Genomic DNA, 9,499 nt, shown 5'->3' with positions numbered 1-9,499 from the left:
ACCAAAACAGCCAACCAACTAAGTATGGTACTCAGATCGAAGTTTGGTCGCTGCCACCCGTTAGTGATGATAAGTAACAGTAGTTTAAGGCGGTGGCTGATTTTATTCCGCGGTTTTGAAGTTTTGCCCAATAGAATTCAAAGTAAAACTCATCTTCAAGAACTGCGTATTACCAATTTTCTAATTAAATTACAGAAGCACACGTGGGTTAAAAACATGGAGAGTACTTTTTATATTCGTTCTCGTATTCCATAAGAAGTTTACTTCCCTTGTTGTCGAGCTACATGTGTTAGGCATGAAAATAGCATTTGGCTACTTAACGTAAAGTTCGCAAGAATGTTCGACACACAAAAATGACGTAAACATTGTCCTTTTTCCCGTTGCTGACATGCTTTTGCTGATGTTTTAGACATGGAAAGAACGTTGTAATGCTCGACAAGCATCATAAACATGGACAGTATTACAGGAAGGGTCGATATGGTATTTGATTGAATTTGATATCAGACAAATTTTGTCGTGGTTTTCAATGCGGTGTGCTTGTCATACTATGCTCGTTGGATGTGAGACTTGGTGGAACAAGTGAAATACTTACAAGGAAAACTCCCCATTTAGTTGTAAGATGGCGTACGGGATAGCGTGTCAAAAACTGAACACAGATCAGACATGAAAACAGGAAGGTGTACTGAACAGTGAAGAAAGAAGCAAAATCGAATCAGTGAATGGCCCAAGCAAAAGATGTGAAACATCAAACGAATCTGAATAGTCACGACGTCGTGTAAATGTGGTCAAGGTGTTGGACGGTGAAGGGGGAGATCCATGTCCTAACCTCCCTCGTCCTCCATACTTTTTGTTCACTAAGCTATGAACTGTCCGTCTGGTTATTGGCGTGTCTGTTCGCTGAGTTCAAATTTACGTCTCTGTCGTAATGCAACAGCGAGCGTGAGGAAGGGACCTCCATCAGAAGTGCCTTATGTTACGAATTTTATGTTCCGTTTTGAAGTTTTGACTCTTGAATTCCTCTACTGAAACATAGTTCACTCTGGCTTATCTGTTTTTTTTTTTTCATTTCTGTGAGAGATCTATGCGGCATTTCACCTGCTCTCACTGTTCATCAGATTTACTTGCGTCGGTAAGTTTCCATACTTGATCCGTGTTCAGTTTTTGATGGGCTATCCACCGGGCCATTTTACCACCAAATGTAAAGTTGGGGGGGGGGAACTTCTCTTGTTAGTCAGTGAGTCAATATTTTTGCAATTTCCAGTCTTGTCGTACATTGCCGACCCAACAAAAAAGCATTTGTGCTTTTCTCAGTAAAGTTGAGTTTGGCAAAATGCATTGTCATCAAGTTCAGTCTTGCTGCTGCCGTCTGCCTGCCCGCCTTGTGACCATTCACAAAAATTTAGATGTGAAAAATAATTATTTTGAGGCTTTGTTCTAAACTTTCATGTACTCAAGTGTTACTTAGTTTTTAAATGAAAATGACACAAGAAATTCAGTGTGTTCAAACATTTTTGAGCAACCCTTAAAGTACTATGACATACTGCAAGTTTAAGTAATTTTTGGATAAATGTGTATGTGTTCATTTGTGAGGATGTGTGTGTGTGTGTGTGTGTGTGTGTGTGTGTGTGTGTGTGTGTCTTAAAGGAGTACTTTTTTTGCCTTACTGTATTTATTTATTCTAACTACATTCTGATAGGGCTGCCTCATTTTAATACTACAGTGTGATTCGCAGGAGAGAAGGAGAGGGAAAGGGTTCAAATCACTACTGGGCTAGTTACACTTTATTTTTTTAATTTACTTCATTGATTTATTGAAGCTACATATTATAACTGAAGACAAATGTAATGTACTGCGAATACATAGAAAGATAGATCCCTTATCATTTAGCTACAAAATACCAGGTCAGCAACTGGAAGCAGTTAATTACATAAATTATCTGGGAGTACGCATTAAGAGTGATTTAAAATGGAATGATCATATGAAGTTGATCGTTGGTGAAGCAGATGCCAGACTGAGATTCATTTGAAGAATCCTAAGGAAATGCAATCCGAAAACAAAGGAAGTAGGTTACAGTAAGCTTGTTCGCCCACTGCTTGAGTACTGCTCGGCAGTGTGGGATCCGTACTAGATAGGGTTGATAGAAGAGATAGAGAAGATCCAACGGAGAGCAGCGCTCTTCGTTACAGGATCATTTAGTAATCTCGAAAGCGTTACGGAGATGATAGATAAACTCCAGTGGAAAACTCTGCAGGAGAGACGCTCAGTAGCTCGGTACGGGCTTTTGTTAAAGTTTCGAGAACATACTTTCACCGAAGAGTCAAGCAGTATATTGCTCCCTCCTACGTATATCTCGCGAAGAGACCATGAGAATAAAATCAGAGATATTAAAGCCCACACAGAGGCATACCGACAATCCTTCTTTCCACGAACAATAGAACAATACGAGACTGGAATAGAAGGGAGAACCGATAGAGGCACTCAGGATACCTCCGCCACACACCGTCAGGTGGCTTGCGGAGTATGGATGTAGATGTAGATGTAGATGTAGAAGTCTCATTTTAATACTATGCTGTGTTTAGCAGGAGAAGCGGAGGTCAAGCGTACAAAGCACGATTGGGCTAGATGGAATTAATGAAATATTTTATTTATTAATTAAGTTGGTGAAACAATATTCATAAGAGGTGTGGGTTGGTAGAGGGGGCGGAGTGAGGGAGGTGGGTTCAAAGCACAGCTCGACTGCTTCCACCATGTACAATTTTTAAATTTTTTTTTTTTTGTATTTCCTGGCAGCTTGTATTTCGGAATTTTGCACAACTTCAGCGCCATGTCAGTGGCGCCAAATAGCCCCATAAACTTCGACTATGTGCTGAAGATCCAATAGATAACTTACTTTCACCTTATACTTTCATTAAAACGTCTTTTTGTAAAATTTGACATCATCATATGGATCTGTCTTCTTCTCTTTCTTCTTCTTGTTCATCTTAATCAGTTTTTTTGCTCCTTCTTTTTCTTCACCTTCTCCTTTCTGAATGGGTGTCCTTCTTTAATCAACCTATGTAGAGTTTGAGGAAAGGGTTTAGATACTTTTACAACATAGACCCGGTTTCAGTTTGCCTTTTTACAACAATGACCGTACTTTGTAGATATTCCGTTGAGATTTCGAGTAAATGTGGTAAGATTATTTAAATATCAGTAACACCAGCATTAGGGTCATCAGTAAACCAGTTTTCATATTTTGAGTGAATTAATGTTTTGTAATATTTATTAGTGATCTTCCGCAGTGAAGAGCCTGCTATTACTTCTTTTTCCAGTTTCCTGTTCTTGGTACTGGTAGGTTTTTGCCACGTGACAGCTTGCAATAGAATGTAACAAATTCTCCACACGTCATTCCGTTACATTTGGCCGTCAGGGGCTCAGCACTCGTTTGCTGGCTACCCGCCACACCTCAGTCATACAAGGCTTACACAGACACGCAGGGCACTGTCTAAGACTAGGTGGACTTTAACTTCCCCAGCTGTTCGTGGGACCGAGATGGACCCCTTGAAACCATTTCCTCGTCCCAGTGGTATGGGTGGGCCGCCTGGACGTACCAACACACAATCGCACAGGAGGCCTTGTGTGACAATCCCTCCGTATTCTGGAGTTGTTTAAAGTAGTTTGGGATTAAGTTGAGAAGCACCAAGAAGGAATACTTGATCAGCAGAATATCATTTTTATTTATTTTATCGTATGGCTAGGGTCCCCCGTCGGGTAGAGCGTTCGCCGGGTGCCGGTCTTTTAATTTGACGCCACTTCGGCGACCTGCAGTTGATGAGGACGATAGGATGATGATGAGGACAGCGCAACACCCAGTCCTTGGGAGGAGAAAAGTCTCCGACCCAGCCGGGAAGCGAACCCAGGGCCAGAGGATTGACAATCCATCACGCTGACCATTCAGCTACCGGGGGCGGACTGCAGAATATCATGTCAAATCGCACTCCTTTATGGTGACTTTCAGCGACATCAAACTTCCAGAGCACGTTAAGACAGGTTTCCTTCGCCTCAGCGTTGGGGCTTATGTCCTTAGCCCAATGCGCTATTTCAAATGCCAGTGCTTTGGGCATACTACTCTTAGGTGTAAGGGAGAAGCCACTTGTGGCAGATGAGGTGAGGCCACCCACGAAGGAGACGTTTGTTCATCGCCATTGATGTGTCTGAACTGCTCTGGGGCTCATCATGCCTGCAGTTGGGAATGCACCATATATCTTGAAGAACGAAAGATCCTAGAGTTTAAGACCACAAATCGCATCCCATATAATAGGCCAAAAAGCTATATAAATCCATGCTGATGTCCACATTCGCCACGTTCCTTGCCTCAGTACCGAAGCACCCTGTGAAGACAGCTGATGCTGCTACGCAAACGCAGGGGTCTGGTGTCAGTACTAGTACCTGCGTTTCTCAAATGCATTTGTGCTGCTGCAATCATTTCGAAGCCTGTTCCTGCCCCCAGAAACTTTAGAAAAGGCCATAGCTGCTGACATTGTGGAACTCTCTACCTCTCCAAAGATCAAGTGTTGTCCACTATTCAGCGCTGACACTACAACTTCCGCAGTTGTGGCTGAGAAGCCGCCTATGACAAAAATATCGAAGTCGAAGACGAAGAATATCCCACTACGGAGATGGGAGGTAAACAGTCTGTTAATGTCAACGTCATTCCTTCTGATGCCTCTCTTGACTCCTATTCAGAGGCGATAGCCCTTGATGTCGGACTGGGGCACACATATTGCGACAGCACTGAGCTTGCACCCACTATGGGCTCACTTCTATGGCAGAAAGTCAGGATGAAAGAGCCAATCCGTGACAAATAATCCCATCCTACAGTGAAATATTAATGGTTTGAGGACACATGTGGAGGAACTGATAACCCTAGCATAGAAACGCCGCCTATGATTGTGTTTGCAGAAAATGCCTTTTAAAGCGTCTGTTACTCCTGTACTATCAGGCTATATGCACTATCGCAAGAATGACACGGTAAAGAGCCAAAGGAGGGGTCGCTGTGTTTGTCAATAACGCACGCCATTCCTCTGCTCTCCCCCTGGCTACTGGACTGCAAGCTGTTGCCATTGGAATTCATGTGTGCCGGACGATCACTGTTTGCTCTCTATATCTACATCCGCAAAATGCAGTAGACTGTGAGACTCTCACATATCTTATGGAGCAACTACCCTGGCCATTTCTCCTAATGTCCATCATGTTTTGTCGGACTCGACCTCTGCTTGCCCTCGGGGTCGGTTTCTCGAGAGCCTCATGACGCCTCTCGAGCTGTGCATCCATATCACAGGTACTCCCACCAATTTCTGTGCTCCTACTGGTTCATTCTCAGCTATCGACCTCTCTTTCTGCTCTCGAGCCCTCATAGCCTCTACACGGTGGAAAGTCACTGACGACCTTCATTCCAGTGACCACCTCCCATTCTGCATTTAACTAAAGAGAAGCCACCAAAATGGATTGTCAGCAGTGCTAACTGGATGGTTTTCAGCCAGATGGCTGTGTCTGAACACCATGACAGACTCCAGGAACGGGTGGACCACATTACATGAGTAATTCATCATGACGCAGACTTATCCATCCCAGAGTCCTCAGGTCATCTTAGGACGCAACCTGGACCAGTGAGTGCCACTCTGCCATCCGGGACAGACGTGAGGCTCTTTGACGGATTAAGTGCTGCCGAAACTCACAGCATTTCATGTCACAAGAACCAAGGCTTGACACATAATTGAGGAAAGGAGAAAAGGTCATGTCCAGCGTTACTGGACTCCATCAACCGTTCCACTTCTCCTACGGAAGTATGGGAAGCCATCCGGAAGATTTGCGGTAAGCACAGTCGCTTATCAATAGCAGCAGTGCTGAAACAGATGCGTCTCGAAACATGGCGAGCAGACATCGCTCAGACGATGTCAGAGCATTTTGCAAAGACGGCTGCCAGTTTGAGGAGTCAGGATGCAGCGATTTGCAGCTACCACGCGGCTGTAGAGAGAGGAAAGTCTGACTTCAGATCTGACAATTCTGAGTCTTACAACTGCCCTTTCTCCATGTACAGTTCTCATACCTCAGCTCAAACCAGGACAGGACAGCTCATGTCCCAGTAGTTACCGAAGCATCGCCTTAGCGAGCCGTGTAGAAGAGGCCCTGGGAGAGCATGGTTAACCGTCGTCTAGTCTGGTTGTTAGTGACCAGGCAACTCTTTAGCTGCTCTCTGTGTGGATTCCGAAGATTTACTGTAGCTCTGTCGCCGACCACCTGACCCTGCTAGAGACATTCATTCAGCAGGCTTTCCTACGTAAACAGCAGTTTCTCGGTATATTATTCGATATCAGTAACCTGTACGACACTACTTGGAGACACAATACTCTCATGCAACTCCATGAATGGGGCTTTCGTAGCCAGCTCCACATTTTCATACAGTCCATCTGTCGAAGCACGTTTTTAGTTCTCGAGGTAGTAACGTGCTGTCGGATCGCTTTGAGGAGGAGAATGGTGTTTCTGAGGACATGTTTTAAGTGTTAGCCTACGTAAGAAGTCCTATACAGTGCTCCTTATTTGTGGACGGCTTCGCTATATGTGTTCCTCCTCCATTGTCGCAATTTTCATCATTTGCGTTGTGTTTTTAATTTCTTTGTCTTGCATATGAGGGGCACCATTCTACTTTTTAATTACTCAGTGAGGTTTCGGGACCTCATTTTTGACCCCAAACTGTCGAGGTTCCTGCAAGAGTTGAGCGCCAGAGCACAGAAGGTACTCAATATCATCAAGTGCCTTAACCACAGTTGTTGGGGAGCGTCTTCTCCAGTTTTATGGGGCTTTTGTGCATTTATGGATAGACTATGGGTGCTCAGCGTACAGATCAGCGCGGCCATCTTACCTGTAGACTATTGACTCTACCCACCATGAGGAGATTAGGCTAGGCACAGGTGCGTCAGAATCAGCCCTATACCCAATTTATGTGTGAGACTGGGCAGCTCCTCATGGTGTATCAGGCATGTAAGTTCCTTAAAGCTCCGCATTGCCGGACGGTGTGGCCGAGCGATTCTAGGCGCTTCAGTCTGGAACCGCTCAACCACTACGGTCGCAGGTTCGAATCCTGCATCGGGCATGGATGTGTGTGATGTCCTTAGGTTAGCTAGGTTTAATTAGTTCTACGTTCTGGGGGACAGATGACCTCAGATGTTAACTCTCATAGTGCTCAGAGCCATTTGAACCATTTAAAAATTGTATAAAACTGTCCCTTATCATTTCTGTTCTTGTTTTGTCATCTACTTCACATCTAATGTTTCAACTCCTTTTCCACACCAGATACGAAAAAGTATCGTTTCTCTCCATTTTTTCTCCATTTTCCTTCATTTCTCTAATTTACAACATCGCCTTCATCTTTTTCACATTTATCTAAATGTCACGTTAATCACAGCTGTTCTTCAATTTCAAGAAACTGCTGCTGTTCTTTGTCTCGCCTTCAATTAATAAAATCTTAACATCATCAAGTCGCATGTATTTGCTTTTTGTTACATTTATTTCTGCTACTCTCTTTTGGTGAATGCATTTCTGTTCTAATTCTTCCAGAAAGATCACTTATCATTTAGCTACAATATAGCAGGTCAGCAACTGGAAGTAGCAAATTCTATAAATAATCTGGGAGTTGGCATTAGGAGTGATTTAAAATGGAATGATCAAATAAAGTTGATCGTCGGTAAAGCAGATGCCTAAGGAAATGCAATCCCAAAACAAAGGAAATAGGTTACAGTACATTTGTTCGTTCACTGCTCGAATATTGCTCACCAATGTGGGATCCAAACCAGATAGGGTTGATAGAAGGGATAGAGAAGATCCAACTGAGAGCAGCGCGCTTCGTTACAGGATCATGTAGTAATCCCGAAAGCGTTACGGAGATGATAGATAAACTCCAGTCGAAGACACTGCAGGAGAGACGCTCAGTAGCTCGGTACGGGCTTTTGTTGAAGTTTCGAGAACATACCTTCACCGAGGAGTCAAGCAGCATATTGCTCCCTCCTACGTATATCTCGCGAAGATACCATGAGGATAAAATCACAAGATTAGAGCCCACACAGAGGCATACCGACAACCCTTCTTTCCACGAACAATACGAGACTGGAATAGATGGGAGAACCGATAGAGGTACTCAAGGCACCCTCCTCCACACACCGTCAGGTGGGTTGCGGAGTATGGATGAAGATGTAGATGTAGATGATAGACAACATCCCGTCAGATTTTCTTGCTGTTGTTGTGGTCTTCAGTCCTGAGACTGGTTTGATGCAGCTCTCCATGCTACTCTATCCTGTGCAAGCTTCTTCATCCCCCAGTACGTACTGCAGGCTACTTCCTTCTGAATCTGCTTAGTGTACTCATCTCTTGGTCTCCCTCTACGATTTTTACCCTTCACACTGCCCTCCAATACTAAACTGGTGATCCTTTGATACCTCAGAACATGTCCTACCAACCGATCCTTTCTTCTAGTCAAGTTGTGCCACAAACTCCAATTTTCCCCAATCCTATTCAGTACCTCCTCATTAGTTATGTGATCTACGTATCTAATCTTCAGCATTCTTCTGTAACACCACGTTTCGAAAGCTTCTATTCTCTTCTTGTCCAAACTATTTATCGTCCATGTTTCACTTCCATACATGGCTACACTCCATACAAATACTTTCAGAAACGACTTCCTGACACTTAAATCTATACCCGGTGTTAACAAATTTCTCTTCTTCAGAAACGCTTTCCTTGCCATTGCCAGTCTACATTTTATATCCTCTCTACTTCGACCATCATCAGTTATTTTGCTCCCCAAATAGCAAAACTCCTTTACTATTTTAAGTGTCTCATTTGCTAGTCTAATTCCCTCAGCATCACCCGACTTAATTCGACTACATTCCATTATCCTCGTTTTGCTTTTGTTGATGTTCATCTTATATCCCCCTTTCACGACACTGTCCATTCCGTTCAACTGCTCTTCCAAGCCCTTTGCTGTCTGCTGTCTGTGACAGAATTACAATGTCATCGGCGTACCTTAAAGTTTTTATTTCTACTTCGAATTTTTCTTTTGTTTCCTTTACTGTTTGCTCAATATACAGATTGAACAACATCGGGGAGAGGCTACAACCCTGTCTCACTCCCTTCCCAACCACTGCTTTCCTTTCAGGTCCCTCGACTCTTATAACTGCCATCTAGTTACTGTACAAATTGTAAATAGCCTTTCGCTCGCTGTATTTTACCACTGCCACCTTCAGAATTTGAAAGAGAGTATTCCAGTCAACGTTGTCAAAAGCTTTCTCTAAGCATACAAATGCTAGAAACGTAGGTTTGCCTTTTCTTAATCTAGCTTCTAAAATAAGTGCGGACTTTTATTGCCTGATAATTCTTCTCCGATTCTTACGTTACGAAGTCTTCTTACATATAACGAGCTTAATGATGTTGTTTCCTTCCAGTCGATATCCGGATATCCGTCTTT

Source organism: Schistocerca gregaria, chromosome X, assembly GCF_023897955.1.
Source record: "Schistocerca gregaria isolate iqSchGreg1 chromosome X, iqSchGreg1.2, whole genome shotgun sequence".
In the NCBI taxonomy this organism is placed as follows: domain Eukaryota; kingdom Metazoa; phylum Arthropoda; class Insecta; order Orthoptera; family Acrididae; genus Schistocerca; species Schistocerca gregaria.
The sequence above is the reverse complement of the archived record's forward strand: the minus strand, read 5'-3'. Positions refer to the sequence as shown.